The sequence below is a fragment of the Lissotriton vulgaris genome, chromosome 3_1 (genome assembly GCF_964263255.1).
Source record: "Lissotriton vulgaris chromosome 3_1, aLisVul1.2, whole genome shotgun sequence".
Lineage (NCBI taxonomy): Eukaryota > Metazoa > Chordata > Amphibia > Caudata > Salamandridae > Lissotriton > Lissotriton vulgaris.
The window spans coordinates 189,785,933-189,813,584 of record NC_141689.1 but is presented as its reverse complement, the minus strand read 5'-3'; the positions used below and the strand labels follow the sequence as shown (position 1 = coordinate 189,813,584).

The 27,652-nt window shown below is 48.2% G+C and overlaps 1 protein-coding gene across 1 annotated transcript in view; it reads left to right on the top strand.

Annotated features, from left to right (window-relative positions):
• Positions 1–20,487: 20,487 nt before the first annotated feature.
• UBAP1 (ubiquitin associated protein 1) overlaps positions 20,488–27,652 on the top strand; it is a 185,183-nt gene continuing 178,018 nt past the window's right edge. The window contains exon 1 of the mRNA XM_086960297.1: positions 20,488–20,612. The gene's annotated coding sequence lies outside the window, so the exon portion shown is untranslated. The remainder of the gene's footprint in view (positions 20,613–27,652) is intronic.

Here is a 27,652-nt window from a genome sequence, read left to right as displayed (position 1 = left end):
CTACACGGAATATCAGGCTCCGGAAGTACAGTGTGTTCAATCCAAAATACATTGGCCCATTTCCCATTTTGAAGCGTGTCAACCCTGTGGCCATTAAACTTAAATTGCCACAACATTTGCGATTACATCCGGTGTTTCATGTGTCGCTCTTGAAACCATCCTTGTCACCTGTGCGCAAGCTACCATCACCTGTTGTTGTCCAGGACTGTCCGGAATACGAGGTGGATGGCATTCTTGATTCTAGGTGGAGGGGTAGAGGCCTGCGCTATTTGGTTTCTTGGAAGGGGTATGGACCGGAGGAGAACTCTTGGGAACCAGCGTCTGGAGTTCATGCTCCGCGCCTGGTGGCAGCCTACCATAGGAGGTTCCCTTTGCGTCCTGGCCCATGGAGACGCTCTCGGTGAGGGGGGGTGTACTGTCAGGAGTCAGAAAGCGCCTCCATGTACAATTCATGCTATCCGGACTACATGTCCCAGAATCCTTGGTGCTATGAGAGGAGTATATAAGGTGGAATCTGCTGATGCAAAGCGTCGGATATTCTTGTACCTGACCCGGTGTTGGTGTGTTGGTTCGTCGTTGGAGTTTCCTGTTCTTCTCGTCTATTCTCGTGTGTATTTCGTGAAATGCGGAATAGTGTGTGAAGCCGCCCCTTCCAACATTTCTGCTCCTCCACACGTCTATCATAGCTAACATCACTAACTTCGCTGTGAGCGATTGTGCAGCAGACGAGGGCCGTCGGGGGGGGGTCCAGATGATCTATCTATGTCTGGGTTTAGCGTTAAATTAGAGTCCCCACCCCACAGTACGTGTGGATTGTCGTGTCTAGCTATCTCACTGGCCAGTGTGTCAAAGAAATCAGGGGAGTCGTAATTGGGGCCATAGGTGTTGACTACCAACAGGTCCATCCCTAGCCCCTTACAGGACGCTATGACATACCTTCCCTCAGTGTCTGCACCCGTCTGAACTTGAATGCCTGATTTTGGGTTTACCCATGTAAGGACCCCCTCGCGTGTGTGGTGAATCCAGCAGCTGCTATATACCCCGCTAAACCCCTGTGTGCAGCATGTTGCTCGTGAGTGGGAGGTGCGTTTCTTGCAAGAGTGCAATATCAATATTGTGGCGTCTGAGGTAGCTTAACAACTTCCTGAGTTTTCTGTGATCTTTAAACCCCCTGACATTCCATGTGAGGGCGTGTAGCGATACGGGCCTCTCATCTGTCCGCACACCATTTACGTCAGCCATGAGGACGTTGCACGGGTTCTGAGAATGGAGTCAGATGTGCAGGGCAGGCTGTCTCGCGGACATGTAATCGGTCATAGCAAATACTTTGTGTTCTCTGAGGCAAGGCTCTTCGGAACAGAACATAAAAACAGTAACTTTCCCCTCGTCCCATGGATCCCCCTCCCTCCTCCCACAGCGGACCAAGCCCAACATGGCCTAGCATGATAGAACAGTCCCCCCTCCACCCTTCTCCACGTCCCAAAGAATCCCAAGTAGGGTCCAGTTGTGCGTACAGCTCTGGGGCAGAGGTCGCCGAGATCAGTGCAGGGTGCATGTACTCAGTCCGTCTCGGCATTGAGAGCTGCTGAGCTCCGCCGCTCCCTTAGTGTTTTAGCACTCACGCACCAAATCACGCGCCCCCCCCCCGCCACCCATCGGACACCCAACAGCAGCTATACAGTTGCCCACCCCCCCCTCCCCTTCGGTTAACCACAGTGTGGCTGTTCATGGCTTGAAGTCCCATGGTGGCACCAATGACAAGCAGCTCAGGGTTGAAAATACAGAAGAGCTAACCACAGCATTGTAGAACAAGCATTGGAAATGCAATAGGTCTTGCATTAGGAAAGTTTGAGCTATTGGTATTGTAAATGACACTTTTTTTTATTTATGTGTTGGTTTTGAAAGTAGCAAAATTAATAGCTTTGTCAGTTACAATGTCAATAGTTTTAACTTTTGCAAATGTGACACCTATAGCATTTGTGATGCAATGTGTGTTGTATTTACGTGACTTAGATGTCTTGATATTACAAATAACAATGGCTTTTAATTTTGTAATTAATTAATACTTAAATAAAAGTTATTGTAATTTATAATGGCAATAGCTTAAACGTTGGTAAATAACTTTTGTGAAGATTATGTTCAGTGTATTTTATTGTGACGAAAATCCAAGAACATTGCATTTGCACCTACACACACACAGAGCCATACACATAGATGTGGTGGTGGTGGATCTGGGGGATATGGTGGTGGTGGATGTGGTGGTGGTGGTAATGGTGGAGGTGGTGGTGATGGTGGTGGATGTGGGGTGGTGATGGTGGTGGATGTGGGGTGGTGGTGGTGGTGGTGGTGGTGGAGGTGGTGGAGGTGGTGGAGGTGGTGGTGGTGGTGGTGGTGGTTGTGGAGAAAGTGGTGGTGGATGTGGTGGTGGTGAAAGTGGTGGTGGATGTGGTGGTGGTGAAAGTGGTGGTGGATGTTGTGGTGGTGGATGTGGTGAAAGTGGTGGTGGATGTGGTGGTGGTGAAAGTGGTGGTGGTGAAAGTGGTGGTGGATGTGGTGGTGGTGGATGTGGTGGTGGTGGATGTGGTGGTGGTGGTGGATGTGGTGGTGGTGAAAGTGGTGGTGGTGAAAGTGGTGGTGGATGTGGTGGAGGTGGATGTGGTGGTGGTGGATGTGGTGGTGGTGGATGTGGTGGTGGTGAAAGTGGTGGTGGTGAAAGTGGTGGTGGTGAAAGTGTTGGTGGATGTGGTGGGGGTGGATGTGGTGGTGGTGGATGTGGTGGTGGTGGATGTGGTGAAAGTGGTGGTGGATGTGGTGGTGGTGGATGTGGTGGTGGTGGATGTGGTGGTGGTGGATGCGGTGGTGGTGGATGCGGTGGTGGTGGTAGATGCGGTGGTGGTGGTGGATGCGGTGGTGGTGGTGGATGCGGTGGCGGAGGCGGATGAGGTGGCGGATGAGGTGGCGGATGAGGTGGTGGTGGTGGATGCGGTGTTGGATGAGGTGGTGGATGTGGTGGTGGTGGATGCGGTGGTGGATGCGGTAGTGGATGTGATGGTGGATGTGGCGGTTGTGGATGTGGCGGTGGTGGATGCGGCGGTGGTGGATGCGGCGGTGGTGGATGCGGCGGTGGTGGATGCGGCGGTGGTGGATGCGGTGGTGGTGGATGCGGTGGTGGTGGATGCGGTGGTGGATGTGGTGGTGGATGTGGTGGTGGATGTGGTGGTGGATGTGGTGGTGGATGTGGTGGTGGATGTGGTGGATGTGGTGGATGTGGTGGATGTGGTGGTGATGGTGGATGTGGTGGTTGTAGTAGATGTGGTGGTGGATGTAGTGGTGGTTGAGGTGGTGGTGGATGAGGTGGTGGTGGATGAGGTGGTGGTGGATGCGGTGGTGGTGGATGCGGCGGTGGTGGATGTGGTGGTGGATGTGGTGGTGGATGTGGTGGTGGATGTGGTGGTGGATGTGGTGGTGGATGTGGTGGATGTGGTGGATGTGGTGGTGATGGTGGATGTGGTGGTTGTAGTAGATGTGGTGGTGGATGTAGTGGTGGTTGAGGTGGTGGTGGATGAGGTGGTGGTGGATGAGGTGGTGGTGGATGAGGCGGTGGTGGATGCGGCGGTGGTGGATGCGGCGGTGGTGGATGCGGCGGTGGTGGATGCGGCGGTGGTGGATGCGGCGGTGGTGGATGTGGTGGTGGTGGATGCGGTGGTGGATGCCGTGGTGGTGGATGCGGTGGTGGATGTGGTGGTGGATGTGGTGGTGGATGTGGTGGTGGATGTGGTGGTGGATGTGGTGGATGTGGTGGTGATGGTGGATGTGGTGGTTGTAGTAGATGTGGTGGTGGATGTAGTGGTGGTTGAGGTGGTGGTGGATGAGGTGGTGGTGGATGAGGTGGTGGTGGATGAGGTGGTGGTGGATGAGGTGGTGGTGGATGAGGTGGTGGTGGATGAGGTGGTGGTGGATGTGGTGGTGGATGTGGTGGTGGATGTGGTGGATGTGGTGGATGTGGTGGTGATGGTGGATGTGGTGGTGATGGTGGATGTGGTGGTGGTTGTAGTGGATGTGGTGGTGGGTGTGGTGGTGGTGCATGCGGTGGTGGTTGATGTGGTGGTGGATGTGGTGGATGTGGTGGATGTGGTGGTGGATGTGGTGGATGTGGTGGTGGATGTGGTGGTGGATGTGGTGGTGGATGTGGTGGTGGATGTCGTGGTGGATGTCATGGTGGATGTCATGGTGGATGTGGAGGTGATGGTGGATGTGGTGGTGGATGTGGTGGTGATGTGGTGAAAGTGGTGGCGGTGGTGGATGAGGTGGTGGATGTGGTGGTGGATGCGGTGGTGGATGCGGTGGTGGATGCGGTGGTGGATGCGGTGGTGGATGCGGTGGTGGATGCGGTGGTGGATGCAGTGGTGGATGCAGTGGATGTGGCGGTGGTGGATGTGGCGGTGGTGGATGTGGCGGTGGCGGATGTGGCGGATGTGGCGGTGGTGGATGCGGCGGTGGATGCGGCGGTGGATGCGGCGGTGGATGCGGTGGTGGATGCGGCGGTGGATGCGGTGGTGGATGCGGCGGTGGATGCGGCGGTGGATGTCATGGTGGATGTGGGTGTGATGGTGGATGCAGTGGTGGTGGATGCGGTGGTGGATGTGGTGGTGGATGCGGTGGTGGATGTGGTGGTGGATGAGGTGGTGGATGTGATGGTGGATGTGATGGTGGATGTGATGGTGGATGTGATGGTGGATGTGATGGTGGTGGATGCGGTGGATGCGGTGGTGGTGGTGGATGCGGTGGTGGATGCGGTGGTGGTGGTAGTGGATGTGGTGGTGATGGTGGATGTGGTGGTGGATGCGGTGGTGGTGGATGCGGTGGATGTGGTGGATGCGGTGGTGGTGGATGGGGTGGTGGTTGTAGTGGATGTGGTGGTGGGTGTGGTGGTGGTGGTGGGTGTGGTGGTGGTGGTGGATGCGGTGGTGGTGGATGCGGTGGTGGATGAGGTGGTGGATGAGGTGGTGGATGAGGTGGTGGATGAGGTGGTGGATGAGGTGGTGGTGAATGTGGTGGGGGTGGATGCGGTGGTGGTGGATGCGGTGGTGGTGGATGCGGTGGAAGTGGTGGATGAGGTGGAAGTGGTGGATGCGGTGGATGCAGTGGAAGTGGTGGAAGTTATTATTATTATTATTATTAAAAGGTTCTTTTATAGCGCATGGCCACTCGGGAGCATCCCAGCGCTTAAGACTGACCAGACAGGGATGAATTAGGAATGGAGATCTGAGTTATCTAGTTTTTTGGAAACAGAAGAGTTTTTAACTTTTTCCGGAAGACAAGAAGGTTAGGCTCCTGGCGAAGAGGTGGAGGAAGAGCATTCCACAACCCAGCCGCATTGTGCGACAACAGACGACCTCCTGTGCGGGCTCTGCTGATCATAGGAGCTATCAGCAGGTTTTGTTGGTTCGAGGAAGTGGTGGATGCGGTGGAAGTGGTGGATGCGGTGGAAGTGGTGGATGCGGTGGAAGTGGTGGATGCGGTGGAAGTGGTGGATGCAGTGGAAGTGGTGGATGTGGTGGTGGATTTGGTGGTGGTGGTGGATGCGGTGGTGGATGCGGTGGTGGATGCGGTGGTGGATGTGGTGGTGGATGTAGTGGTGGATGTAGTGGTGGCGGTTGTGGTGGTGGTGGATGCGGTGGTGGTGGTGGATGCGGTGGTGGTGGATGCGGTGGTGGTGGTTGTGGTGGTGGTGGTTGTGGTGGTGGTGGTGCATGCGGTGGTGGTAGATGCGGTGGTAGTGGATGTGGTGGTGGATGTGGCGGTGGATGTGGCGGTGGATGTGGCGGTGATGGTGGATGTGGTGGTGGTGGGGGTGGTGGATGTGATGGCGGATGTGGTGGTGATGGTGGATGTGGTGGTGATGGTGGATGTGGTGGTGATGTGGTGAAAGTGGTGGTGGATGTGATGGTGGTGGAAGTGATGGTGGTGGGTGTGGTGGATGTGGTGGTGGTGGATGCGGTGGTGGATGTGTTGGTGGTGGATGCGGTGGTGGTGGTTGTAGTGGATGTGGTGGTGGATGTAGTGGTGGTGGGTGTGGTGGTGGTGGTGCATGCGGTGGTGGTAGATGCGGTGGTGGTGGATGTGGCGGTGGATGTGGCGGTGGATGTGGAGGTGATGGTGGATGTGGAGGTGATGGTGGATGTGGTGGTGGTGGGGGTGGTGGATGTGATGGTGGATGTGGTGGTGATGGTGGATGTGGTGGTGATGTGGTGGATGTGGTGGTGGTGGGGGTGGTGGATGTGATGGCGGATGTGGTGGTGATGGTGGATGTGGTGGTGATGTGGTGAAAGTGATGGTGGTGGGTGTGGTGGATGTGGTGGTGGTGGATGCGGTGGTGGATGTGTTGGTGGTGGATGCGGTGGTGGATGCGGTGGTGGATGCGGTGGTGGTGGTTGTAGTGGATGTGGTGGTGGTTGTAGTGGATGTGGTGGTGGATGTAGTGGTGGTGGTTGTAGTGGATGTGGTGGTGGATGTAGTGGTGGTGGGTGTGGTGGTGGTGGTGCATGCGGTGGTGGTAGATGCGGTGGTGGTGGATGTGGCGGTGGATGTGGCGGTGGATGTGGAGGTGATGGTGGATGTGGAGGTGATGGTGGATGTGGTGGTGGTGGGGGTGGTGGATGTGATGGTGGATGTGGTGGTGATGGTGGATGTGGTGGTGGAAGAGATGGTGGTGGGTGAGGTGGTGGATGAGGTGGTGGATGTGGAGGTGGATGTGTTGGTGGTGGATGTGGTGGTGGTGGATGCGGTGGTGGTGGATGCGGTGGTGGTGGATGCGGTGGTGGTGGATGCGGTGGAAGTGGTGGATGCGGTGGTGGATGCGGTGGTGGATGTGGTGGTGGATGTGGTGGTGGATGTGGTGGTGGATGTGGCGGTGGTGGATGTGGATGTGGTGGTGGTGGATGTGGTGGTGGTGGATGTGGTGGATGTGGTGGTGGTGGATGTGGTGGTGGTGGATGTGGATGTGGTGGATGTCATGGTGGATGTGGGTGTGATGGTGGATGTGGTGGTGGATGCGGTGGTGAAGTGGTGGTGGATGTGATGGTGGTGGAGGTGGATGTGATGGTGGTGGAGGTGGTGGTGGATGCGGTGGATGTGGTGGTGGATGCGGTGGGTGTGGTGGTGGATGCGGTGGTGGTGGATGGGGTGGTGGTTGTGGTGGATGGGGTGGTGGTTGTAGTGGATGTGGTGGTGGATGTGGTGGTGATGGTGGATGTGGTGGTGGATGTGGTGGTGGATGTGGTGGTGGTGGATGCGGTGGTGGTGGATGGGGTGGTGGTTGTAGTGGATGTGGTGGTGGGTGTGGTGGTGGTGGTGGATGCGGTGGTGGTGGATGTGGTGGTGGTGGATGTGGTGGTGGATGAGGTGGTGGATGTGGTGGATGCAGTGGTGGTGGTGGATGCGGTGGTGGTGGTTGTAGTGGATGTGGTGGTGGGTGTGGTGGTGGTGGTTGAATGCGGTGGTGGTAGATGCGGTGGAAGTGGTGGATGTGGCGGTGGTGGATGTGGCGGTGGTGGATGTGGCGGTGGTGGATGTGGCGGTGGTGGATGTGGCGGTGGTGGATGTGGCGGTGGTGGATGTGGCGGTGGATGTCATGGTGGATGTGGCGGTGGATGTCATGGTGGATGTGGCGGTGGATGTCATGGTGGATGTGGTGGTGGTGGATGCGGTGGTGAAGTGGTGGTGGATGTGGTGATTGAAAAATTCTTTCTAAACCAATATAGTTGAGAAACATGTACAGTAAAAGGATTTTCCCATTAAAACAATATATATACATATGTTCTTGAGTTAAGAACCTTCAAAAATCTTTATGGGTAGAGTTGAAGTTTCCTGCTGAACTCACTCGTTTGGTGGTTTATGTGGTTGACATAAAACATTTTGCAGGGCTGCTTTTCGCTCCCTGTTCAGGTCTGATAACCTGTCACACTTTCTACACTCACCTTGACTCAGATTTAAATCAGATTTATAAAAACTATTTGCACATTTTCACTACCACTCCAATAAGCATTATTTTACACTTCAATCATGCAATACACGAAAATAGACTACAGAAAAACTAAAGATTGATTGAGAAGTTGTATTAAGCGAATTACCCAGAAGGGTGTTCTGGCACGAAGAGAAAACAAAAATGGAGAAGAGAGAACATAAATCATAGTTTGCTGCCCTATGGAAACAGATGGGCTTTCAGGTTGTATCAGAACACTGATAAACTGCTTTCCTCGTGAAGAACAGAAGGGAGTTCATTCCATAATTTGGGGGTCCAAGAAGAATTAGTCACGACCTCTTACTCTAGTACTGAGAATTTCAAGGAATAGATGAAAATTCTCAGCAGGTAAGCGTAATAATGCACACGGAAGAGTAGATCTGAAGTTTGTCTGGAATGTAATTCGGTCTAGTGCCATAGAAAGCTCGATGAGAGAATCAGAGGCCTTTAAATACAAACAGCAGCTAAAGCGGAAGCCAATGTAAGCAAGAAAAGACGTGCAGATGCTGGAGAATAACAAGGAAGTTTAAGCAGAAAGGCTGTTGTGCTCTGCGCAATTTGAAACTGTTTTACAACATAAGGAAGAGCACCCAAGTAAAGAGTTGCCATAGTCCAGGCCACGTGATAAACTAAGTGCGTTGACCACTGTTTTCTGACAGCTGAGAGGAAGGAGATGAGGGTTTTCGGAGGACCAAGCTAAGATTTATGGAGGTAAATCTTCTGCGTCGTCAGTGCTGAGGGAGGGAGGAGAAATACGAGACGGCCTGCCGGCCTTGAGACGTGTGAAGCAGGGGGCGGGGGGAGGGGGATACCTTTGAAGTGAAGCTAAGCTTCACTTCAAAGGTGTGGGAGGAGTGCGGCTGAGGGAACAGACGGCGATTTGGTGATGTGCACGCGCATTTTAGGTCAATGCGCTTGCGCATTGACCTAAAAGCCACGGGCACAGCACCAAATCGTCCAGTTAGGTGAAGTCTGTTTAAGACGCTATATATCGAGCTCCCTCTCAATGCCCATGCGCATTGAGATAGGTCGCTCGACCTAAAAAGAGAGCGACATGTGCGTTTCCATACTAGTATCGATGCCCGGATGGCTGGCGCAAGTCGCCTATTAGTTCCTCATTCTGAATAGTTACCAAAATAAAGAGACGGGCGCTGGGAGCAGGAATCACAAGAACAGAGTTTATTTCTCATGAGGAGAGCCTGTCATTTCAGACACGAAACAAGGTGTCATCGGGAGGTGCTCTAACAAGTGAGCTGAGACTCCGTCTTTTATACCTTACAAAACACTTGGCGTTACAATCACAGCATTGTGAAACAAAGAAAAGATATCCCCATAATCCTCGTGTCAATCCCACCCCACATGTGTTCACAATAGAGACCCTTGACTTGCTGATAAGAGGGGAGGGCAATCACGCAGCTGAGTGTTCCGTCAACTGTTTAGAATGTGTGCGCCTGATCATAGCCCAGGGGGTGGGGTGGCCAGGATCAATAGTGGGTCCTTTGAAGAGGAGTGACTTCATACAAAAAGGGCAGTAAATGGTATCTCCGGGCTTAGGCGATGGCCTCGGACATGTGTGGCCAGTCGGACTCGGGGGAAGGGGTCATCAAAGGAGAGGTATTCATGCCGCGTGGACAATCGAGTGCGGAGGGAGGGCTTGGCAACAGAGGGGCATTCATGGAAGGAAAGGAGGTGTTGGTCAGGCGCGGCCGTGACTACCAAGGACAGGATCTTGCAGAAGGAGGTTTATGACTTGCCCATGTGAGGGAGAAGGGGAAGGGGGAGCCAGGGTGTGCACAGGGACAGAGTCGCACACAGAGAGAGAGAGAGAGATCTTATGACTCATGCATGAGTGAGCGGTGGTAGTCAGGTGCAGCTGGGGAGGGCTATGTCAGCTGGGGCGAAGGTGACCTCTTCAAGAGTGAATGGGGGGTTTGCGTGGGTCAAGCAGAAGGGCTGCCTTTCAGGGCAGGATCGCACAGAGGGAGAGGGTTTCATTAATCCATGCATGTGAGAGAGGGAGGGGGTTTCAGATACGCGCAGAAGGGAAGCCGGTGATTTGTAATGGGCAGGAAAAAGGGCCAGGGTGCTTAGAATGGCTGTCATGTACGCATGGGTACAGGCCTTTGCTGGCAGAGTGATGCAGTCAATGCTTTACGGTATTCATGGCGCATGCAGGGAGAGGAGTGGAAAAAGGGAAATGAACGTTGCTTATGTACATCCAAATTTCTAATTTTCTACAGCATAACTTGCAATGTTCTCACCAGGGCTCCTCAAAGTCGTCTCCCCGGCAGCCCCGCCAATGGTAGGGCTCGACTGGATCTCAGCTCCTGGAGGGGGGGCCTCAGTCCTGGTGCACACCACCCGATCACCAGGGGACGCTCCCCCTTAAAGTCAGGAGGCAATGAGGGAGAGTTGGTGGCCCCAGCGGCCTATTCCTGGTCTTCTAGACCGCTGACGAGGTCTTGTTCTTCGTTCTGGCCCTCAGAATTATTACGTCGGTCCTTGGACCAGGTTTTCAACGCTTTGTGCAGTACTTTAGGGTCGGTGAAAAAATGGGAATGCCCTTGTCTATTTATGCGCAATTTTGCCGGGTACAACATGGCATAGTCCAACCCCAGATCGCGGATCTGCTGCTTGTAAGGGGCGAAGCGGCGGCGTTCCTCCTGCACCCTTGCCGTGAAGTCCGGGTGTAAGGAGATCGATGATCCCTCGAATTGCAGTTTCCCCTTTTCTCTGGCTAGTCGCAGAGGAGTGTCTCTGTCTCTATAATTCAGGAGTTTTGCAATAATTGGTCTCGGGGGTCGCCTGGATTTGGCCGCGGGCCTGGAGATCGATGCGCTCTTTCCACGATGAACATGGGCGAAAAAACATCGTCCCCCAACAGCGTGGTGAGCAGTCATTCCAGGAACAGTTCCATTTTCCCCACTTGGGCCGTTTCCGCCACGCCCGTGATTCGGATGTTCGATCGCCGGGAGCGAGCCTCCAAATCCTCCGACTTATCCTGTATGACCTGCAACAGCTTCGCCATCTGCTTGCGATCTTTATCCGCGTCCATTTGGGCCTCTTCCACCTCAGTCAGACGTCTTTCGGACATATCCAGTCTCTCCGCATGCTTGTCCACTCGCTCCGACATTCGGTCCATCCGATAAGTGAGAGCGTCATTTTGTACCTATCGCGGTCATGCTGTCTTGAAGGCTCCTCTCCATTTTGACTAGAAGCCCCTTGATGTCTGTGTAAAACGAGCACTCCCTATCCTTTGTCCGGTCTTGCGCCAGAGCTGGGGCTGGAGAGCCCCAGAAACTGGTTTAGACCGGTGTATGCACAGGGACACCTTGTGTGCCCCAGGCATGTCTCATTCCTTTCAGCCCTGTCCTACCCAATACACAAAATCCTGTCTGGGGTGGTGCTAGCACCTCCCAAGGCAGGAAACCCTTTGTCCAAGCCTCCCTTGCTGGAAGGACTCCCAGTAGCAGGAGGTCAGACTTGTGTCTGTGGTGGCAGCATCCATTTTGTGATGCTGAGGCTCGAGTTAACTTTAACCGGGGTTCACAGTTACATACATGTTGTGTCGCTCTAGAAGAGTGGAATGCTAACCCCGTCACCAGAATTGGCGAGGGGGTAGTATCCCAATTCGTATGACACCTTACTCGACATGTTTTGATAATGCTATACCAAAGTTAGCAATAACCGCGAGGATTATAATGCACTTAAGAGTATATGGTATAGTGTTATCATGGAAACAGCTAAAGGACTTGGTTCCGAAAGCTGCAGACAGGCTCAGCTCATGCTAGAGCACCATCTCACATAATTCCAAGCACTCTGCCTTCAGGATTGATAAGGCCTGCCATAGGAGTGACTGATAGGAGGATATGTGTCCATTTTAGGGTTAGTTAGAGGGATACTATATCTAAAGCAAAGGGTGATTACACCACCTTGCCCCAGCTGATTTATCAGCCAGTTGTGTCAGATTTGGATGGCCAGTCAGGGTTGGCATAATACATGCTGCAGCCCCTGTGAGGCCCTGAGTGCACCTATGCCCTGGGTACCTAAGGTACTCTGTACAGGGACTGATAAGGTGACTCAGTATCCAATTACATATGCACCTAAGGTACATGGTTGTCAATTTAGAGAGAGACAGCTAGGCTGTGGGTCGGATTAGCAGGCCCACAGCTAGGGAAAGTCGTAAACCAGTGAAGCAAAAAGCAAAAATCTGGGGTGACCATAGGATTGCAGACCCCACTCTCTTACATTAACCTCAAATGGAATAACGCCAAAAGATGATCTGGTGGAAGCAATTAGAGAGGCACCTCAGCCTAAAGACAAGGAAACATTAAAGTCCTTCCTAGGACTAAGCGAGTACTATTCCAAGTTCATACAAGCATATGCCACCAAGGTTGAACCACTGAGAAAACTTCTCAGGAAGAACGTGAATTACCAATGGACTGAAGATCAAGATAAATCTTTCAATGAAATCAAGAATGATATTGCCAAAGCACCTGCCTTAAAACCTTATGACCCAGAATTGGAAAATGTTATACAGTAGATGCCAGCGCCAAAGGCATAGGCGCAGTGTTCTGTCAAAAGAAAGGGAAGAAGGAAAACACAGTAGCCTTTATTTCCAGGAGGTTAAGATAGGCAGAAACAAACTACAGTACCATTGAGCGGGAAACACTCGCATGTGTCTGGGCAGTGCAAAAACTCAAAAGTTACCTATGGGGAAAAAGCTTTGTAATTATCACAGACCACAAACCATTGATTTACATGATGAATGGAGAAGGGCGGGGCAATGGCAAAGCAAGTTCCAGATTGATAAGATTATTGTCAAAGTTGAAGGAATATACATTCACCATACATCACATAAAGGGTGGAATGAATTGCAGAGCTAACTGCTTACACGATTGCCAATGAATGGTCCTTCCGAAACCACACTAGACGAAACAGAGTGTGTTGTAGCGTGGATTGATGCCACAGAAATGTGTAGCGGGTCAGTAACAGAGGAAGAGTGGAAGAAGTGCCAGGAAGAAGATAAAATAATGGAAAGGGTAATAAGTCATGTGAAAACTACGTGGCCACCAGTCAGAAATCTTCATAAAGAGTTAAGAAGCTTCCAACAAGTTAGCGATGAGTTAACTATCGAAGGTGGATTTCTAAAAAGGTGTGACCTGTTTATACCACCTGCAAACATTAGATCCAAGTTAATAACATTAGCTCACAAAGGTCATCCCGGAAGTAGTGCAACGAAGAATCTGTTAAGAATGCACTACTGGTGGCAGGGAATGGACAGTGACATGAGCAGTTTCATTGACAAATACGTACAGTGTTTGAAAGCAGATAAGCACTGGAAGACCAGTAAAGGAGAGTTGCAGATGGTGGACATACCAGATGAACCTTGGTCGAAAATAGCAATAGACTTTGCTGGGCCATATAACTTGCTACCAGAATCCAAAAGATACATGATAGTTCTAACAGACTATTATTCGAAGTGGGTTTATTTCAAATTTGTGAAAAATGTGACCACTGAAACTGTGATAAAATTTCTTAAGAAAATATTTGCTGTAGAAGGTCAGCCAAAAATCCTGGTGTCAGATAATGGAACTCAACTCGTGTCGAAGCAAATGACAGAGTTTTTGGAAAATATTGGTGTGAGACAAGAAAAGACACCACTATACAGCCCAAAAAGTAATGGTCAAGTTGAGCGCATAAACAAATTCATGAAGGAAGGCATCCAATTAGCAATTGCTTCTAAGTTGAATGTCAAGTTTTATAAGAGACAAAGTGAACACGTATAATATCACACCTAACGAAACTACAAAATTCACCCCATTTTACTTGATGAGAGGAAGAAAGTGCAAAAATGAACTGACTCCCAAATTTAGAAAGTGGTACAAAGATGACGTATCTACGGAGTGCATAGATGACAAAACACTCAAAGTGAGGGAGAACATTGTAAATAAACAATTAAAGACAAAAAAATATTCAGATGAGGTTAACAAAGTAAGGAGCAAAGAGGTGGAAAAAGGAGACTGGATTTTGGTGAAGAAACCATTCAGAGTGAACAAAGGAGAATCTGTGTTCAGTAGACCAGAACAAGTGAGCAGTGCATCCAAAGGGGCAGTGTATGTAGATGGGATGATACGCCAGTACCCCACAATGATCAAATAAGCAGTGACAGTGTCAGTGCTCACAGGCAGGAGGTAGAGAGAAATACAAGTATGGATAGCGGACACGAGAATTTAGAGGAAAGATCAAGTGTCCTAAAGGGACCTAAGGAAAGAGAGGGGTGCAAAAGGAATGAAAATGTTGTGGACAACAGACATGTTAACATACGCACTCATACTAGGTCTGGAAGAGAAATATGTATTCCCAAACGTTATGACAGTTATGTATTGGAATGAATATTCTGTTCCATCGTACGACAGTTATGTATTGTAAATATTGTTCTTGTTTATATTGAGGAAGGGAGATGTTGTAATCGTACTTCTTTCTTTCCATTGTTGTCACCATACCTCTGACACCAACAAAAATTAGCAGAGAGTCAAAAAGGCTAGTAGAATTATGTATCCAACAGAAATTAGAAAAGGCAGAAGCTATCAGTGTAAGCGAGTTCCCATCAGTCCACCATCGAGACCGCCCTTCATCATCATCTGGGATCTCTTATTCCTTTCAAGAAATGGTAGACCACAAAAGAGCATCAGAGGGACGACCGGTGTACCAACGGAGAGGTAAGAGGCTCACGCGTATTAAGGGGCTGGCTTGTGCTTGTGAAGGTGTTTTTAGCTCGCACTCTTCAATCGATCCTCATTAAAGGGGAGACTGGGGATTCCTTATTTTGTGACTAAGGGTCAAGGTTGCTCTTTTGGAAGTTATTGAGCTCATATTCCTCATACAATTTTTACTAAAGGGGGAAACTGGGGACTCCTTCGTGACCCAGGCGTAATCAGAGATGCCAGTCTAGAAGTTCTATTTATAATCTACTACCCAGAGAGTGAGACCAGCGATTTTTACAATCTTACACTGTGTTTCAAAAACATAATCAATATGATCGAAAACTCGTGAGAGAGCATGGCGCCGGACACGGCGTGCGATAGACGTGTGTTATGTGGAGCATGAGGTATTCTCAACCCATTTTTAACAAAACCGTTCCATTCTTACTGCAGAGCGGTGCACCCACTACCTGAGCTGGTGCCAGGTGAGGTGGGGTTGTTCCTTCCCAGCGAATGGGTGAGTGAGAGTAAAAAATATATAAATGTGACAAATTGTGATTGTCCAGAAACTGTTGTTTATTAATAAGATAACATCATAATCAAAGCATGTTATTCCATTTCCAATCTTTATTTCGGCCATTGGCCATAAAAGATAAACAATACACATATAAAATCACACATAGATCAATGCATAAAAAGGATGTAAAACATTGGAATGCATATGCTAAAAATACTGTAAAAACTATGCATCTAAAATTTAGGAGGGACCCAACACCTTTAAAATACGATTACGAGTGTGCCAGACATTAGTAAGAAATTTAGTCAATGCGAAGACAGTTGGGCCAGAGACATCAGATTTTAAAATCCTGTACATTGGGGCATATTCCCTACAGCCCATATTCCTGATCAATGGGAGAAGCCAATATTTTCTCGCTACCATGTAGGCTGGGCAGAAGAAAGCCACATGTAAGTCGGTTTCCTCCATGGCACCACAGGCCGGACACTGCTTTGTGGTGGGAGGCGATGACCAGGTACTAGTAAAAGACCGGAAGGGCAATGTGCCGTATCTCCATTGGAGAAACAGCTTTCTGGCAAGCACGGGGGAAATAGGATCCAAAACCCTCTCAAACCTATAAAGGTCCTTACTTTGCAAAAACACAGAGGATAAAGACCCTTCTGCCTGGGCATCTAGGGCCCTAGCTAATTTTTGTTCATGGTATACATTAGCCAGGGACCTTTTGGAGATGTTTAATGCGGCATTAGCAGGGTCAGTCCATAGATCCGGGAGCCCTATTTCCATACAAGTGGATTGGATGTTTTTAACCCAGGGGATACGGAGCGCTTTTGGGTGGTTCAATAGTTCCACCAATTCCGCCCTATATGCTGCAAGATCATTACTGCTCCACAGCCTACGCCAGAAAGCTATGGGTCTCAAACTTATTTCATCAGCTAATGGTCGTAGACCCAGATCAAGCCTCAAGGAAAGGAGCGGGGTGCTGGGCGGAAGCGCGGCTATCTGTCTTATGAACTTGTTTTCCGTTAGTGACAGGCTCCGGCAAGGTGTGTGTCCCCACAATTCCGCCCCGTACATGGTCGCTCCTCTGGCCTGGGCCTTGTATATCTGGATGAGCGCCCCCCAGCGGGCGGTAAGAGGAGCCGGTCATCATCCGAGCGATGCCCCCAGTAGTTTGTATCAATTTGAGATTCGCCCTACTCTGATGGGATCCCCAAGACATGGTTTTGTTAAGAGTCACACCAAGATATTCAAAGGTGGCAACTCTCTCGAGCCTTGCTGCTCCCAATTGCGGGTTCGGCCGCAATTTTTGGCTCGGATTCAAAACCATGAATTTGGTTTTGGCCGCATTAATTTCTAGCCCCCTGTCGGTGCAGAAGGCTACAAATGAATCGAGGATCCTCTGTATCCCCATAGGGGTTTTGGATAGCAGCAGGGTGTCGTCCGCAAACATAACTGCGGGCACCCTGCTGCCATTCAATTTAGGGGCGTCGGTGTAGTCAGTGGCATTCAGGTGGGCGATTACCCCGTTGACGAAGAGGCAGAACAGGGTCGGTGCCAACACACAACCCTGCCTTACCCCTCGGTCAACGGGGAATCTATCGGTAAGTTCCCCGGAACTCCCACACCTCACTCGGGCATAATTATTATGGTGCAGCCTCTGTAAGATTGATAGGATGTCCGGGGGAACGCCCATCTCTGCCAGGACGCTCCAGAGTTTCCCCCTGGGCACCAGGTCGAAGGCGGCCCGTAAGTCCACAAAGATTGTGTAGAGACTACCGCCCTCGAATATTGCTGTCCTCCAATAGATGATGTTCAATCTAAAAACCTGGTCCACTGTGGATACACCCTTCCTAAATCCCGCCTGATAGGGACTAAGGACACCCACCTCTTCCATCCAATCCTGGAGCCGATTCAGCAAAACCCTGCCAAACAGTTTCTGTGCTACGTCAATTAAACTGATGGGTCTGTAATTGGCTGGGAGGAGGGGCGAGCCCTTTTTGAAAATGGGCACCACCTCTGCCCCCAGCCAAGTACTAGGGATTTCCATGCCGCTAAGAACTCCATTGAAAAGAATGGTAAGGTAGGGGGCCCAAACAGTGGGCTCTTGTTTAAACAGGTCCCCAGGTAGGCCATCCAGTCCCGGCGCCTTTCCAGAGGCAAGACCTGTAATGGCAGCAGTGACCTCACCCAGCGTTATTAGATCCCCTTCATAATCTGGCCAACCAACCTCGGTAATAGCAAAAAATTCTCCCGGCTCGGAACTGTATAGGGACTGGAAATGTGCCTGCCACACCCCTGGAGCAATGTTAGGCTCTATTGCCGATTGGAGATTTCCCGACCCCCCACTCACTATCCTCCAAAACAGACGATGATTTTTGATCGCTAGGGCCTTGGTAAGTTCTTCCCACTGATTTTCCTCCCATTCGGCCTTAGCGTGGGCAACAAGTTTCTTGTAGGCCGCCTACTTTGTCTTAGGCTGTCCCCCCCTAGACCTTCCTTAATAAGTCTGAGGAGTTCTCCTTTTGCCCTTCTACATGATTGTACCATGTTGTTTTGCCTTGCCGCCCCTTTCTTGGCTTTCGTGAGCTACTAAAGAGATGAGGGGCCACAGCTTTTATAAGGTCCTCATGAGCCTTATACAATTTAGCCTGGGAATCTTTGTTGTTTGCCTCGGTATCCAAACTCCCCACAATTTCGAAGATGGGAGTTATCCCATCATAGAGCATGGGAAGTTTGTTCTTGCTTGTAACCAAATGCTCCCACCTGATTCTTCTCCTGCTATTTTCCAGGAGAAGCGCAGGTTTGTTCCCTTCCAAAGTGGTCGTGGGAGTTTGGAGACCAGGGTGGACAAGGTCAAGCTTGAGTGCATTATGGTCGCTATCGGTCCTTTCCGTTACCCTAAAATCCCGGATTGTCGGCCACTTCACTATTTGGGCCAGGACATAATCCAAGCGAGACTCTCTTCCCACTCTATTATAGGTGGTTCTGCTGGGTATGTCAGATTTCATTCGCCCGTTGCAGGCTCTGATTCCGAACTTTAGGGTAAGGGCTGTAATTTGTAGTGCAAGTGGGGTCCATGTCTTCGGGGGGGGAGCTTCTAGTGAGGGCACTGCCCATCTGGCCTCTTCTTCCGATGAGAACCCCTCCAGAAGACCAGGGAGTGGCTCAAAATGAGAATTAAAATCCCCTCCCACCACATAGAATGAATCACTCGGTAGCTCGGATATATAGTTCGTAAGTTCATCTATGGTCGGTGATTCCTTTGCAATTCCCACTGGCCTAGAATAGATGTTAATTAACACAAGTTTAGCTTGATTAGGCCAGGATAATGAAACCACAAGGATGTCATCGGAGGTAGCCGATAACCGTGTTGCCACACAGCCTAGATGGGATGCAACCCAGGTCGTGAGCCCCCCTGACGGACGGCCTTTGCCTTCCCACCTTGCTGGAATGAAAAATGACATATAGCCTTGGTGACCATAATCCTCTCTAGCCCAGGTTTCCTGGAACATACAAACGTCTCCAGTATGTTATTATAATCACTGACCGTGCTTTTCTTGGGTCTTTTTTATGTATCCATACATTTTCTCCGGCTGAACATCTGGATTTAAAGTTGGGAAGATGAGTATATATCGCACTTACAAGGTGATATCTTTATATTTTTAACATATAGCAGTAGCATTAATGGTCCTGAGGAAGCAGCAGGAGACCGATAGGCTCCAGTGACTCCAGAAACATGTCGACCTAACATTCTCTTTGGTAGTTATTTGTTACACTACACTTTGCACTGTTTTTATTGAGTTGGGAGTGAAAGGGTGCCTATTAAAATTTGTTTTCCCCTATCACTACCTAATTTTAGCGTTTTTTCTCTTTTCTTTCATCACTTCAACACTTTCACTTTCTAGCACTGCTATTCAGTTCCACATTAGGCACACCCTGTTTACATCTGAGTTAGTGTGTTTGGTACACCCTTGACCTGGTTTAAAAATCTGCCGGTCTTTTGTGGTCTACCATTTCTTGAAAGGAATAAGAGATCCCAGATGATGAAGGGCGGTCTCGATGGTGGACTGATGGGAACTCGCGTACACTGATAGCTTCTCCCTTTTCTAATTTCTGTTGGATACATAATTCTACTAGCCTTTTTGACTCTCTGCTAATTTTTGTTGGTGTCATTAGTATTCAGGGGGTTTAGCAGTTCGGGTCGTAAAAATTCCCCTGGGACCTCTTTCAGTGTTCCAATGTCACCATACCTCTACCATGTCTATTGTGTCACGTCACATAATTCCATCCTGGAATACTCCGATGGTATTTATGTGACGTCACACATTCCAGTGTGACATTCAGCTGTTCCGACCTGCTTTTTGCTAATGCTGTTGCCGGTTCATTGTGGGCCTTATAGTTTATACTAAGAAATAAATATTCATCGTTTATGGTGTCAGGCTCTGACTACAACAATACTGAACTTCCGGTTGTTTACTGAAGCCCTAGCGGAGATGCCACACAATAACAAACATGTCACTAGAATACATTCCAATAGACCCGATTCAGGCGGGAGACTCCTGACTTTTGAAGCCGAAATGGCTTTACCTTGGCTGACTCCCGCCTGAAATTGCCTCAGTAGAAGTCAATGAAATAAATACGTTCTGTATATTCTTTTTTTTAAATCTCCCACTTTCCTCTTAAAACGTTGGTATGTATGCGAAAGGTTCGTCCCATCAGCTAAGTTTCTCTGTAGATGGGATGGGATGTCTGCGAACGAGACAGAGAAGACGGGCGAGAGAAGAATGCCTCCCACCACCCAAGGTAAAGGACAAAATTAACAAGGCAGCCATCTTTAACGGAGACACTTTTGGGTCAGTAATGTCGGACTTTTGAAGAACCTAGGAACAGAATAAACTGAACTTCCAGTATTTCTTAGTTATTCAAATTATTTTTCCTTTTATCCACCAAAATGTGCGATTTTCTACAAATAGGAATTTATATATTACTCTGTTTTTCAACAGTTTGGTTTGAAAAGACGACGATCTAGTCACAAAGTTTTATATGTTCGAACTTTTTCGAAGGCATTGAGGTACGCTATACATAAATAATCATCAATTCTCCTTAGACGCCTGCTACCTTTTACCACTTTTCATACACGAGACCTCTTGATTTTGAATCAGACCTGACATGCCCGAACTAGAATTACGTCACTCTGCGGCCCCGCCGTTGGTGTGCAGAGACGCCTACTGCGTGATGACGTCAATGGCTGCTCAGCTGACAGATGGAGAATGAGACGTCACAACATGGCGTCCCGCGGTAGAGCGGGTATCGGAGCGAGCTTTTCATAGACAGGCGCCGCCCCAGGGACGGGCTCTGTCCGCAGCAGGTAAGAAGGAGATGCTTCTGCTCTCCGCCACACTACCATTATTTGTGTTTTCTTCTGTTCCGTTTCGGTTACATGCCTGAACGTGTACTGTGCCGGCTTTAATATGAGTGGCCTTTTCCACGAAGTGCCATTCCTACATAGTTTGTAAGCCCTGCATCACCAGTTCTGTATGTACTGATTTTACTTCCTGGGTTTTCTGTGTCCTGACTGCCACGTCTGTTTGCTCCCTCGCAGCTCATGTTATTCACCTTTCCATAGCCTTCAGCCACCGCATTACTCCTCAATTGGACACCAAAGAGAGCTTCCTCTGTTCAACCATCCTTGGACTGTTGAACACTCTTATACTGCCTTTTCGGGCTCGGTAGGTCGTGTACCATGACCAAGCATTTCCTAACTTGTCACCGTGAGCGTATTTCTAGATTTAGGTTGGATTGCAGAATATGCGAATTTAGAGGAGTTTAAATGGTTTAAGTTCCGCCGCGTCTCAGACCCGGAAGTAATTAGAAACTGACTCTGAAACTGGACTTCATCGAGGCTTTTATTGACCCCCGTTACAGGGAAACAGTGATCGATTTCTCAACAACGATGCCTCAACCACTCTAAACACATTTTAAGGTAGACCCTGCCAATGAAGTATCTATCTCCTGTTTACATTTCAGGCTTTTTACTTAATTTACGTACCTAAGAGTATTTACCTTTTCCGGAGTGTTGTTTTTCTGTAGTTTTCTTCATGCGTCATATTCATCTTGTGTGTGTCTGTAATCTCGGGTTGTTGTGGGTGATTGTTTATTACGGGCCATAATTGAGATGTCTGGAGTTGAGGCTGAAGCAAACCGAGGTTCACACAGCGCGTGTCAGTGAATCCCAAAGGCAAAGGTGTACGGAATGCATGCTCAGCCAATCCTTGATCCTGCTGCAGAGCACACAGAACAACGTTGATACGTTCTAACTGCCAATGTATGCAACGTGTGTGAAAGGAGGACAGAATTTTTGAAATACTGACCGGGTAGAAGGAAATGAAGTGCTTATAAATGAATGCTTGTGGGTCAATGGTGAAATGAGAGATGCAAGAGACGATGTTCCAAAGAGAAAAGTGATGAGGTGTGAAAAATGCAGGTGGAGAATATCAGAAAGATGCAGGGGAAAAGGGAGGCTGGCGTTTCACAGTGAGGCTGCAAGGGAAAGTCGTGTGAAGGAAAGGACTGGACTCATTGCTATACTCTGACGACTCCCTACTCTTTCCACTGACCGTACTAATGTTTAATTCAGTCTCTTATTTTCAATATTGAAACATTTAAAATAGGTTTTACAACAATATCACTATTACTCATGTATCCAATAAAGTAACAATGACAAACCTAATAGGTCTGGCTGGTTTTAGGCGCATTCCCCTTAGTTTGTGATGTGTCTGGATGCAGTAACAGAAATGATACTCAATAGTCAGATGGCACACTGCGCTAGCACAAGATTTTCCTTTGTGTAATGAGCCGTACCCTTAACTACATAAGCTCTACCTCTTGGAAAGTATACATAGTTAGACTTTAGTACTTTTAGAGAGACCCTCTCGCCCCCATCCGATTGCATCCCACTTAGTTCTTTTTGTTTACTTGCCTAGATGTATTAGAGATGCACATGTAGTAATACGTCACCTGATCCTAGTGGAAGGTAGTGGCCTGTGAAATTTAGTATATGTCAAGCTGAGCAACTTCAGACACCTTGTATGCTGTCTCCTGACCTAATCTAGTAAAGTGTTTACTGATTGTCTCTGAACCTATGTAGCACAGCTGTTTGCTGACTTCTGTCATGCGACTGTCTTTCAGTGAGCATCGATCAGCTTTATGCATAATGAGACTAGTATTTTATTATTTTAATTTAATCTTTGAATGAGGATCTGCAAGATTTACAACCCACTCAGTAGGACACGAGGCCAGTTATGTGTGTTTGTAAAGGGCACTATCACACACGAGGGTATCCTGGTACAGAGTAAGTATGTGCCCCTAACACTGCCTATGGTTGGTTGGTTGGTTAAGTGAATAGCCAGATCTTCAGCTTGTTGCAGAGTTCAAACGAGAGGTGCAGGCTCTGATTTGCAGTGGGAGGTTGTTCCACTCTTTAAGAGTGATGTAAGAGAATGTTTGTCCTCCTGATCTGGTTCTGTGTAGGCTTGGGGATGTGTGCGAGAGAGTGTTGTGAAGCGGAGGTGTCTGGGTAGTTGGTGGAACGAGATACAACTGTTCACGTAGAATGGGCCAGAGTTGTGTAGTGCCTTTTATTTTAATGTGTGTATGAGGAGTTTGAATGAGCACGTTTGTGTACCGATTTGATGGTTAAAAACCATCATAAAAATGCATTATTACATAACCACATAAAAACGTACTGAACATCAATTAAAAACGAGTTTAAAAAGAATTTTGTTGTTAATATATGCAGACTTTAGGCATAAAAAGGAGCAGCAAATTTCATTTCATCTCAATTCATCCACCATCAACCCCTTGTATTTCTTAATTTGATCACAATTTTTAGAAAACTCATAATAGCACACAAGGTACGCATCTCAGTTGCTCTTTGCAGAAATAGTAAAGCAGATTTTGCATGGTTAATTTTTGATTCCTTTAAGATGTCCACCAGAAATCTTCGACGCAGAATTTTATAAAAAGAACAAAATAATACAAAATGAAGGGTGTCCTGTGGAGACCTATTGTCGCAGCCGCAGGCACCCTTCTGCTCAATTGTTAGCGTAAAACCAGACGGGTAAGCTAAAATATTATGCAACAAATTGAGCCTAAAACGAGTCATTAAAAATCTCTCATGTTGACTGTACATTAAAAAGAGATACCTTTCCATGCCCATTTCATTACATACAAGCGAGTGGGCTACTACAGAGGATTTAGTAGAGTCAAGTTCGATCCTCCTGCAATCATATTTTTCCATTAATTGCTTTTGTACATAATGCCTGCAGGAGGTATCCACATTTGAGGGGTCAGAGAATAACATTTCCTGGTTAATGGACCCTAGTGTTTCCTTGATGTATTTCAACCAGGGGATTTGGAGCCATCTATCTCTCCGTAAACAATCCTTAATGATCTGTCTGGTTAATTCAGCGTTAGGGTTTAGCCAGATTTTAAGCCAGGTCAAAATTGGTCTCATTCTGATCAGGTCAGATATATATGGGGTACCAAGCTCTTTGTGTGTAATTGCTGCTGGGATGCTCTGGGGGAGCTTTAACAGTTTTTAAAAAAAAAATTGTCTTCCTCTCCTTGTATCTGTTGTGCATCCCTAAAACCCCACACCTCTGCTCCATAGATAGCCTTCGAGGTACTGACCGCACTATACAGTGTCATCACCTGCTCAAGAGACCAACGACCCATTCTTCGCGCAAAATTTAGTATAGCCCCGTTTGCTGAAACAAGTTTCCTAGACCTCTCCTCAATCAATGGCGCAAACTTAATCTTTTCATCAAATAGGAGACCCAAATACGGGAAAGTGGTCAGTGTCCAGAACATGTTCCCCTATTTTAAACACAAATCTCTTGTGTGGTTTCTTCCCTGCTACCATGATGGAAGACTTTGTCAAATTGACGGAGAGGTCCAGATTCTTCATGAATTCAGCAAAACCTCTGATTAGGAGCTGGAGACTGACTGCTGTTCGAGCGAGGAGGACCGCGTCATCTGCGTACAAAAGTACCGGTATATGGCGCGGTCCTACCCCTGGGCAGTCAGTCCCCAGTGCTAGCAGGGCACTCTCCAGGTCGTTTATGTAGAGGGAAAACAGAAACGGAGCCAGGATACACCCCTGCCTCACCCCGCCAGAGCACGGGAAGGGATCAGTACTCACCCCACGCGCTATAGCGGACCTTGGCAGTGGTGTTCCAATGCAGCTCCTTAAGTACGTTGATCAGATCTGGATCAATTCCCAATCTATTCATAAGTGTCCAGAGTTTAGCTCTATTAACGTTATCAAATGCCGCTGCTAGGTCCATGAATCCCATAAACATGGTCCCGTCATCTCTTAGTATATTTAGCCGCAAGGATGTACAGATTGAGACATTGGTCACTAGTTGACCTGCCTGTTCGAAACCCGTACTGGGTGTCCACCAAGGTGTTATGGGTATCGGTCCACTCTATTAAGCGGTTGAGAATAGCCCTCCCAAGTACTTTAGCAGAGACATCAATCAGCAAGATTGGTCTGTAGCACTGTGGATTGTCCCTACAACCTTTCTTGTATATAGGGACAATAACTGCAGTTGACCAAGATTGCGGGAGGCCAGATTTAATTGCTGCATTGAGTACTCTAGTCATGATTGGTGCCCATAGATCAGTGTTACTTAACAATAGGTCTGGGGGGGTACCATCCGGCCCTGGAGCTTTGTTTTGCGTCAACCCTAGAATTGCTTTTAGGACTTCCTCCAGAGAGAGTTCTAGTTCTTCTGCCCTGGGTCCTTCCCAGATCCCATCTCCAATGTCTACCTCCTGCTGGTTATACAAAGATTTAAAATGGTTAATCCATTGATCTAGTAGTATATTGGTACTGATGACTGGGGAGCTTGAGTCTTTGTAACAGGGTCTATTTATAATTCTCCAAAACTGGGCATAGTCCCTATTTTCTCCTGCCTCTCTAAGGTCTGCCCAGACTTCTTTTTGGAGAGCACTCTTTCTTCTCTTTACCTGCATTTTATAGTTCTATCTGCATCGGGCAATTTCAATCTTGTCTCTCGGGACCTTTTTTAAACTCTGCTTTAAATCTCTTAATGTCCTTGAGCAGTTAGTGTCGAACCATCTTGGGGAAGGTAATTCCTTGACAGGCCTCTTAGTTTTCAGTAACCCTTCTACTATTTTAGTTAGAGATTCGAAAGCCACGACCACTCCTCTGCTCTCTATTGTGGGGTCTAAACAGATCTCTGTGCCCTTTCCCTTCACCCACTAACTTGATGTAAAAATCTTGCGGGTTGATCATTGTCCACCTTATGCGTCTCAGTTGCTTGAATTTCGGTGACACCCCTTAGGTTTTTCCCCGGTAGATCTTTATAATTTCTAGGGAGAGGGGATTATGATCGCTGAAGGGACTCCACTCCGTTCTTGTTCTTATAATTTGATCTTTAGTGTGAGCAGAGATCATTATAAAGTCTATTATAGACCCACAGCCTCTCCCTTTAAATGTGGGTATGGGAGTCTCCCCTGCTTTCAGTACAACTAAATCCATAATATGGGTGAGCGCAAAGTTGTCTCGGAGCTTCATCAGCATTATGCCCTCTTTGTTATGTTCGAAGTGGAGACCCTTTTCTAAAGGACAGGTAGACCAATCATCAGAAATGGGGAATAACTTGGGGCATAGGTGACAATTGAAGTCCCCCATCAACAGGACAGTTGGTTCAGGCCCCTTTGTCCTAAGCTCTATTTCCTCATTTATCCTACTCTCGAGCTCTAATAGTATAGGATAGTTCCCATCCACTGGGCCCGAGTTATAAAAGTTTAGAAATAGTAGTCTCTGCCCCTGGAATGAGACTGCTTGTAATGTGTCTGAAGCCCAGTCTGACTGTGACCAAGTACCCTTTAGGTCTAAATCTACATAAATCACTAGACCTCCTTTTGCTCTCCCAGATTTCGTCTCTTGGGCGGGTCTGAAAAAACATTTATAACCCTCCAATTGACAGAGGTCAGAATCTCGCGCCCCTGTTTCTTGGAGAGCTATGACATGAAAGCCCCTTATGAATTCTTTCCACTCCTTGTTATTGATTTTAGCTTCCAGGCCTGCTATATTCCAGGATAATACGGTCAATCCGGCCCTATTCTCTTTCCTATCCACTGTGAATTCATTTATTCTACCCTCACCCACTACTATTGGCTCTATGGTATTTTCGATCTCCTCCCCATGTTTAGGAGGTTCTTCTGATCTCAAGATTTGTTCATTCCCGGTACTCGGGCAACTACCCTCTATTTCAAGACATGGGCATTCACTGGTAGCTAAGGGTGTTACAGGATTATTTTCTGTCGGGGTGAGTCAATCATTATCCTCAAGTGACTGCAAAGGGGCAAATCTGTTTCTCCACTGAGAATAGTCTCGTGGAGGTAAGAACTGGTCGGGGTAACCTACGGGTCTTGGTCTTTGTGTGCGTTGAGGTCTTCCAGAGTTCCACCTGCCATCATCAGCACCATTGGTGTTCCAAGTCCTTGGGTAAAAATACCCGAGTGGGAGTGCACAAATTGTGCTAGTTTGATTCCTGTTGGAGTTCTTCAGGATATAATCAACCAGCCTAGTGTCTCTGAAATTTGCAACTATGCAGTCCCCTCTTATATCTTTTTTCCTCCCGCCAAGCCAGTTCACTCTTCTTACATGCACTATCTATCCTCTGTCCCCCTTATTTAAGGGTCTATGTATATTCAGCCACTTGGAGATTTTTGCATGTAATTGGGAGTGTGATTCTCTCTCAGTAGCCCTAATTTCTGGTACCCCTGCAAAGATTATTACAAATGGGCTGGCCTCTGGGGGGAGATTTATATGTGGGGCAGGGCTATTTGTGGTGAAGAAAGGGTCAGAATCCATATAAAATGGACCGTGATTCTCATTTCTCTGTTAAGAATCTTCCTGTCTCCATTGCATTAGTGGTTGTAAAGGGGCTTTGTCCATATTTTTAGAGTTCATCTTTTTAGTGTATCCCCCTCTCTGTTCGTTGTTGGGTCCCCCTCTTAGGTCTTGGGAAATTTTTGGTGCCTCATGGATCTGGGCAATTGTGTGTTGAGTATGACTAACACAGTTGTTATTTGGCGATATATTTTTGTCGACATTGTCATTAGTGACCTCCTCATTTAGTTGATTAGAACCAGTAGAGGGTTTCTTAAAGGTGTGTTCTATTACCTTACTTTGTTTAGACAACTCGCACGCAATTTTGTCCACCTTACTTATAATTGGTTTTAGCTGCGCAGTTATGAAGGATTCTAGATGTTTTTTGAGATCTCCTAGGACTACCTCAACCTAACCTGGAGGATTTGTGTCTGTATGGGTGTTATTTTCTACCAGGATGGCCTCTTGTCTACTCTTAGAGC